The following is a 9,185-nucleotide window of genomic DNA, read 5'->3' as shown; positions in this document are numbered from 1 at the left end:
ATGGCAATATATAGGGTAAAGAAAACTTCCTGGATAGCTTCTTTCTGCCCATTGTGCTTTCTGATTTTAAGAAGCAGACAAAAATCAGGGTGAGCTTTTGGGGTGTCTAATGCTGAAAAAAGTTTTTTTCATGTACTAAGGTGCCTCTGCTGGTCATTCAATGCCAGCAGCCAAGATATTTCCTTGGAAAAGTCTGAGTCCTGAACACTGATGTCTCTGGTAGGCAAAGTACTCCCAGGGAAAGTCTGTTTTCTTCTACTGACCATACAGGGATCTCGGAATGACTATTTGGGATGTAGGCAATGTAGATATCTGAAAGGGATGGGGCAAGTCCTATCTCTGGTCTCTGGTTTGTCACAAGACATTGTTCATGAGATGAACCCACGAGAGACAGGTCTACAACCCTTTCTCTTTTTTGCTCTGTGACTGGTAATTTCCTAAGGAAGCACCTCAAGCTCCAAAAATCTGGCAGGATTACAAATCTTCTGCCTCTGACTGCCTACCTTCCTCTGAGCCACCTTTTTGGCAGAAAAATCTCCTTGGTTTTGATCTGTCTGTGCATAGAATCATAGAATCACCAGGTTGGAAAGGACCCACCGGATCATCAAGTCCAACCATTCCTAACACTCCCTAAACCATGCCCCTAAGCACTTCATCCACCCGTTCCTTAAACATCTCCAGTGAAGGTGACTTGACCACCTCCCTGGGCAGCCTGTTCCAGTGCCTGATGACTCTTTCCGTGAAAAGTTAGAGCATAAGTTGAGTAAGTTAGAGCCAACTTAAAATCCAACATGCAGTACAATCAGGACCTGTAGATAAAGAGTCAGGAGTTGAACTGCAGAAAGGTTAATGTCATATTCACTGCAAATTCCCTCATGATTGTCCTTTTGCTACTCCATGACAGCATTCATGCAGAGTAGTTAGCAGGGTCAGCATTCAGACTTCGATCTTGGGGTGGTGACGCACATCAGCAGAGGATGTTTGCCCTAACAGGTTGATCCAGCGTGCTTGCTGGGTCTCAAGCTCCCTCAGAGGAATGTGGGAGGAGCAGGTGCTTTCAAAGAACACATCAGACTGTCTCTGGCAGCTATGTCCTTCCAGTATATTCAGAGAAGCTAAGCTGTACTTCACTGTATTTAGTGACTTAAAATATAGTACTCAGATCTAGTAGGTACACTGGAAAAAAAAAAACCACTGCATTTTTTTCTAACCTTTTGACCTCTGAATTGTCTTAGATATACCTGTCAATCTTGTTTAACCTCTCAGCAGTGAATTCTAATGTGATGGGCTTCATTACTCTCAAGGGTAGGAAACTTCACTTAGTGGCATGTGATGGGCTGGAGGTCTGTCACTCAAATATAAGCACCCATTGGGATCACAGATAAATAATTTTTGTGAGGCAGAACGAGGGTTTTTAACTTATTTTAGTGTATGATTTAAAAAAAAGACCTACTCCTAGTTCTAATGGTTGCTATTGACAAAGAAAGCAGCGGTGAAAGAGTGGCTAAAATGTGATCAGATCTGTTTTGCAATCTGCTGTTGCATGCCTTGCTAATTTTAATGTATAAGCATAACAATATGCTACATCTAATCCAAAATAATAAAAAGAGGCATCTATGTTTTGTTTGTAACTGGTGGGCTTGCCTTTCTCAAGCAAAATTGGCTAGCTCTTGTGATCCAGAATTTGTCATGATCAAAGAACATTTTGTAAAGAATGCAGAAAATGATTTTGCTTAAAAATCAGCTGCTGAAACAAACGTCTAAGCATTCATTTATTTCTCGTATTGCAGCATTAAAATAATTGGCAGCACTGCAGCAAGCGTAACAGTAAAATGTATTTGTGCTTCATACCCCACCAGAATGATTCTAGTAGGAACTAGCACAACTTGAATGCTAATAAGGTATTGAGAGCTGAGAAACATAACCACCACTCCGTATTTGAGGTTTAGGATTTACTCAACTTACTACAAAATCAATAATAGGTTCATTTGTAACAAAATCTATTCTCTGAGAAGGAATGTCATTGTAGGTATTCATCACAGGAATGGTGTGCAGACAGTACAGTACCAAAGCCAAGGATACAAATGAAGGTCTTTTACAGTATGCTGGCTATTAGCTGACAGTTTTAGAAATCTTGGAGACTAGAAGGATCTTAATGGGACCAAGTGGATGGGTAGACATTATGGAATGTAAATATCGACAAAACTGTTGAATTATTTTTGAACTCTCGTTTCCCAAAACTAGCTGGAATCACCATCCTCTGTCATCTCAATGTTTCTGGGTTTATTTTGTGAATACTGTTTCTGGCTAAGTGAAGCTGTTGATAGTAAAAGCCCTCGTTTTTCCTCCCAAAATCTGTTCTGGGCCATGGAAAAAATGAGATATTTGTATTCTTTTTATAGTTAATCTTTTCATGACTATTTTTCCTCCTCTGCCTTAATTGTACCTCAGCTCATAGTGTCTCAAATTTAGAATGTAAAGTCAGAGTATCAGTGCTCAAAACACAGCTATGGCTTCCAAGGAATGGGTGGTACAGCTATGTCAACTAAATCACAGTTGTTAAAAGAATTAGCACTTTTTTTCAAAAGAGCTAGAAATGCTATGTTTTCAAGCTGGGTGTCCTAAAATACAAGTAACTCAGTTTGGCAGGTACACAAAAACATTGGTCTTCAATCATCTTCTGTAAGGGGTAGATCTTATTTGAAGCATACATATTTTTACCTTTTAGAAAGACTTAACTAAAATGAAAGTCGTTTGGTTTATTTAGTCAGGTTTATTTTTCTGTTCCTTCTGAATGCCCATTCTGCTCTAGGCATGATCAATGAAAATAAGTGTCTAGCAATGTCTAGAAAAATGGCTGTTAAAACACTCTTCATCCTATCTGAAAGCATCATCATTCTTGTAGGGAAGTTTCCTTTGATTCTTCTAGTTCATTTTTTTTCATGCATAAGCAATCCCAAGGATATGAATCAAACAATGTTACACATTGCTTTAAAGTAAAGACTGGATTGTCTTCCTCTAGCATCAGCTTGTGGCCCTACATATGTGAAGTGGGAAAGAAGACTGCCCCTTTTGCTATGATCTACCGTTCGGGGTATATTGTGTTGGTAGAGATTCTGTCATCTCAACCAGGCCAAAATCACACCATTTTCCATGTTCTGATCCCCTCTGCCTATAGTTTTGGACCAGACATCTCCTAATCTATATGTATGAGAGCTGCAAGTGATTCAGACCATCTTCTGTTCATCTTCTTCAAGTGTTTGATGATGCTTGGTTGTGTATTCAGTGGGAATCTGTAAGCAAAGACCAAGATGAAACTTGTAATAGGAAGTTCAAATGTGACATTTACCTTTGATTGCTTTGTTTTCCTGTGGACCCAGAATCTGGCAGTTCTGAAGAGTAGGGACCCAATTACTCATAACAATATTGATTTTAGATGCCATTGTAGGTGGTCTGAATATGTCTCTAAGATGGTATAACCTCCTACCTGAACCTGTAAAAAAGATAGAGGATGAAATTCAGCGTAGGTGAAAAGGTTAATATCTTTTAAAAATCGGAAATGGCTAGTCTTGGCTCAGGATCAACGTTAACATCCGGGATTTACAATATATTTTTGGAATTATACAGAAGAAAACAATTTGGTGTGTTTGGGATTAACAGAAAGTGATACAGATTCAGAATCTGCTGGAAAGACAGCAGGAGGAAAACCAATTGATGATAAATTGCCTTGCTTTCTTACGGAGAATTGAAATGGATGGTTTGATTTCTGTGGTTGACAAAACAGTTTAGGAGGGTACTGCTGGATGGACAAAAGGAGTGAAGAAGTAGGATACTGGAGGGTTAAGTACCCAGTTAAACTGAATCACTTATCTTGAAATAACCACTACAAATGCAGCACCTGGTGACTACTATTGTCATTGTAAGTTAGTTTGCTCAAAAGGACAAAGGTTTTTACAATGAATGCCTACTACTATGAATCATGGCTCTATCAAAATGTTCTTCAGCAATGAAAACCTAACAATGTGTTCACACCAGCGATAAGATCCAAGTCTCTAACATCTCTTTTAAATAACACAGCCCACACCTGTCTGAAAACAGTGACTCAAACCTACAAAAATAAAACAGTGACTGAGAAGTTCTGCAATATTTAAGGTGTAAGTGGAAACAGTCAATTCAAAAGATGAAAATGGGTGAAATTTTAAATCAAAACCTGAATAATGACAATTCTGTCAGCATAAATGAGAGCAAGAGTTTAAACTTTGCTCTTATGAGAAAGGATTAGTTTTTTACAATATGAAGTTTTTGCCCGTTACTTTGCAGCATCTGATGTCAAATAAATGCATCTCTGTGTAATGAGGCAAATCTGCCACATATTTTAGGAAGTGATTTTAATATGGTGGCAGATGGTGTAAATCAGTGCAAAATTTGGAAGTAGATGTTAACTGGAATCTATCATGTTTTCAGGGACTTGTATGCATGCAACCCATGAGTTCCATCAGAAATCACAATACCTTTCTTGTGCTTGCATGAAAGAATGGGCCTAATTTAGTCTCTCAGACCTTTCATTGCATTTAAGCTGTCATTAGTCTTCATTCTGATTTAGAAGAAGAGGTACATTAAGAAGTCAGAATACAGAAACTAGTGACATCCAACCATTAAAACAGATGTTTGGAAGTTTAGAGAAAAATCTCCTTGGACAAAAAGCCAACAGCTGCAGCATAATAAGACAGATTTTCCAGATATTTACTTTTAGGATACCTTGGGAAGATAATTAGGCAGAAGGGACCCAGTCAGCTTACACGAAGCCTCTGACTGTTCAGCATGTTGGAGGAATGAAATCCAGAAAACAGGACTCTTACTTAGCACAGCTAAATACCGCTCAGTACTGTGGTGATAGAAATCAAGGGCAGCATATGATACTTACAGTTTTTCTCTTTCTTTCTTTATCCTGTTGACCTGTCTTTAGGAACCATTTATCACTTTTGCCAGTCATCTTTATGAGCTAGTTTTGTATACTCATTATGACTTAACCAAACAAATATTTTCGTAAACATTTTACTCCTTTTTTCCCCCTGTTCATTCCCCTTAATTTTATGTCAAAATTTCGTACAGTCAGAGACAGTTCAGAACTGCATATTCCCAGAAGAGCTCAAGTACCTTGCAAGTTTACTCAGGCACTCTCTTTCTTGAGTGCAATATGATCCTTCCTCTTTCCTGGCATGGGTTGTAACCATTATCCTGTGTCTTCTGTATTTGTGATGTTTTGTCTGGGGCACTTTGTAGCAACCAAGTATCAATATAATTACCATATTTCAAGTGCAGAGTCTGAAATTCATTTGGCTCATGAAAGAATAGGGACAAGTACTGAAATATTTTCTCATCTGTTCTTTACTATGAACAAAGGTGAAGAAGTATACGCCCTTGAATGACTGGTGTGCTAAGGCAAGGAATCTCTTTTTTTAACACATCATTAGAAGAATGGTGGCAAGGCATGCGATGAAAAGAGTTATTGACAGTGAATACACAGTGATTCAAACTTATTTCTCTCTTTCTCTTAACCGTACATACATAAAGTGCAAATATTGCAAAGCTAAACACTTTATATGCAGTCTTGAGCCATTAAGGGCAGATACTCACTTCCAGGCAGCAATGTGTAGAGAAACAGAAAAGATCTCAAGGTGTCATCTAATATATCATCTCACAGGCCTTTCAACGAAGTCTAGCTGATTATTTATAGGTACCAGCAACTCTGTATATTTGGTTCTGTTATTTTTTTTTCGTATTTTCCTAGTTAATATTTTCAAGTTATGAAGAAATCTGTCCCCCACATTAGTAACAGCTATCTACCACACATACCCTGACCCTCAGAGGTCATCCATCCTCTTTGAACTTAAAAAGCCCTGTGCTACCAGGATTTTGGTTATGGATGAGTCAATTGATGAGGAGCACCACACTCAGAACAGATGCTTGCAGGACCTGGAGTCCTTCTTAGTCTTTCCATAGTAGCTTAGAATGACTGATAATCACTACCTGTGCAGGGTCTTCTGGATAGTTTTGTATCCAGGCAACAACATCTCATCCACGGCACGGAAGGGCTGAAGCCTCATCCTGTAAGCCTGTCTGTCCTTTGCTGTGGACCATAGAGTGAAGACACCGAGGTAGCTAAGGTGACAGTAAAGACTTTTACACTTAGAGGGCAAAAAGCCATCCTTTATAACAAGAATGTAATCATGCTGTCCTATGTGAGATTTCACTGTTTACGTGACTTTAAGGCTATTCCTATTTATTTTTCTGTAATATGACATTTTTATTTTTTTAGAATTTTTTCTTAACAGAAAAAAATTCCACTTTGATATCAGGGAAGATATTAATGTCTTGATGTGGTTTCCTGTTCCAACTTCACTGTCAGAAATTCATTATTTAGATTGAATGGTGAAAATATCTGATATAGAGAATCATAAACAAATCCTCTATCCCTCTGCATCTCCTTTGGAAATTTCCACAATGGAAATTGAAATGTAAGTCTTCCACATTACTTACTTATTATTTTAAATATACTGCAGCAAAGATTAATTCTACTTGTTTTGAGATAACTAAATAATCTGAAAAGTAATGTTATATCTATGACTTTTGTAATCCTCTAGAGGTGCTTAGAGGTGACTAGTGGCAGCATAAAACAAATTACCAATCTTTAGGCATCCAAATCAAATACTCCCCAAATCAAATACTCCCCAAATCAAAGGCATTAGCAAAGCAATTATCACAAAGGACTTCTATGAAAGATTTTCTATTGTTTCAATTAATTATGTTCAACTTTCTTTGGAACATCTCAATCAAAGTACAGGATTTTTTTCTCATATTATTAGGTTGTTACCATGGCAAACACTGTTAACAAAAAATCTCTAGACTACGTCAAGGAAGGAAAAAAGATTTAGCTTTTATTTATGCTGGCCCCCTGAAACTAACATTGTGATTGCGTTGATATGTTTAGAAAGTAAGATTTAATCTTAACAGCAGAACCAAAAATCTTCATGCTTTGAATTTCCAAAATAAAGAAAATGAAATACCAGGTAATATGAATTTATTTGAAAGACAAACCCCCAATGCATAGTGTACATCAGTGTTTAAAAATGGTTAACGGTAACTAAGTGATAAAGGAAATATGAGGGCAAAACCAAAGAGGTGGTTTGATAACAGAAAGTGTTTTGGTTTTTGTTGGATCTGAGCCATGCTTGACTCAGGGCAATATATCCCAGGCAAGTGATGGATTTATTCAATGAGTATCTCTGGGTATATTCCCTTGGTCAAGAGAACTGGGAAATATTTCTGATTTCTTCTGTTATTATTGATAATATCTCATTTACATAATTGTGTCCTCTAAGAAAAACCCACAAAAAACCAAAACCAACAACCAGTTATCCTGAAAATGAATTATCGTGAAAGGAACAGTGATGCTTTTTCTGTATTCCAGTACTGGTTTCATGTAGACTGTGTCTCAACTACAAACAGTCCTGCCTTTTTAACTCTTTGTATTCCCTAAATGGAGAGCTGAGCATTCCTCTTTTGCCATTAAGTTTAAGGTCAGTAAGGATCTAAGAGGACTGATCATCTCAGTCCCTCCTAGATGCCTCAAGGGAGGAACAATTCTGGAAGAACACTGGGAACAAGAGTATTGTGGGATGTTACTGGTCCTTTAGGTGCAGCTGTAGCTGTTACTTGATGCCACAGGCTCAAGTGTTGCAGGAGCTGCTCTCAATTACAGTGAAAGTCAAGCTGCTCCTAACTCCATGGACTGCATGGAGGAAATACAACCCTGTGGGTTTTTATAGTCTTTGAGACTTTCCATCATAGTGCATCATTGCTATTGGAAATAATTTTTTTCCTTTATTGCACCAGCCTAATTTTTGCAGACTTTTTCCAGTTACAATATCTTGTAATCTTCTTTATAAAGGGGAGTGGGAAACAGAAAAAAAAACGCTTCTCTCTCTGGTTTCTTTTCAGATAGTATAAATCTTTCGCCCTTTACTAAAAATTTCCATGGAGAGGAACACTATATGAGCCACAGTTTCAACACAGGACGGGGTATTATGTGATTGAAAGCAGCCCTGCAGAGGAGGATTAGGGGGTGCTCATAGATGAGAAGCTCAACATGAGCTGGCAATGCGTGCTCGCTTCTCAGAAGGCCAACTGTACCTTGGACTGCATCAAAAGAGGTGTGGCCAGCAGGACGAGGGAGGTGATTCTGCCCCTGTATTCCGCTCTTGTGAGATCTCATCTGGAACACTGTGTCCAGTTCTGGAATCCTCAACATAAGAAGGATATGGAGCTGACGGAATGGGTCCAGAGAAGGGCTACAAAGATGATCAGAGGGCTGCAGCACCTCTGCTATGAGGCCAGGCTGAGAGAGTTGGGCTTGTTCAGCCTGGAGAAGAGAAGGCTCCAAGGAGACCTTATAGTGACCTTCCAGTACCTGAAGGGGGTGTACAAGAAAGCTGGGGAGGGACTTTTTATAAAGTAGCAATAAGACTAGGGGGAATGGCTATATATTGGGGACAATAAGATTTAGACTAGACATTAGGAGGAAATTCTTTTACAATGACAGTGGTGAGGCAAAGGAAGCGGATTTTTTATGCTGATTTTTAAGTATATTATCTTTCACATCTCTGTAAGTCTCTTTCTGCAGCTGAACAACTTTCATTCAGGACAAGACCTTTTACTTAAGAATTTCAGCCCACAGTGGTGTTTGAATTCAAGACTTTAGAAATAGTAGGATTCATTCCTTCTGAACCTACACGCTAAATTTCTGTACAATACTTGACCAAAACATGTTGTGGAAGTATATCCATCACAAATACCTTCAAGAAGAGGCTGATCATCTTTGTAAGTGCTTAAACAATTTCCATTTTACCTAGTATTAGAAATTTAGTTAGTACACCCCCCCCAAAAAAGAACAGAAATTTGCAGATAACAAATAAAATTCTCTAAATGTATTTATTTAAGTACTCATAAATGAACACTGTATGCTTCTGTATATAAACTGATATTTATGTATGTTGTATTTCATATATATATACACACACAGGTTTTTTAAATTATGGTAAATGCGTTTATTTTTATGTATAATAATAAAGTACCTCCCCACTCTGAAACGTCCATTGCTTCAAATGAGCTTTATAGAGATATAC

The 9,185-nt window shown here is 38.0% G+C and overlaps 1 pseudogene; it reads left to right on the top strand.

Moving 5' to 3' along the window:
* The first annotated feature begins 7,984 nt into the window (after positions 1 to 7,984).
* LOC128851024 (U5 spliceosomal RNA) lies at positions 7,985 to 8,059 on the top strand (annotated as a pseudogene).
* Positions 8,060 to 9,185: the final 1,126 nt, after the last annotated feature.

Source organism: Cuculus canorus, chromosome 1, assembly GCF_017976375.1.
Source record: "Cuculus canorus isolate bCucCan1 chromosome 1, bCucCan1.pri, whole genome shotgun sequence".
NCBI lineage: Eukaryota > Metazoa > Chordata > Aves > Cuculiformes > Cuculidae > Cuculus > Cuculus canorus.
The sequence above is the reverse complement of the archived record's forward strand: the minus strand, read 5'-3'. Positions and strand labels throughout refer to the sequence as shown.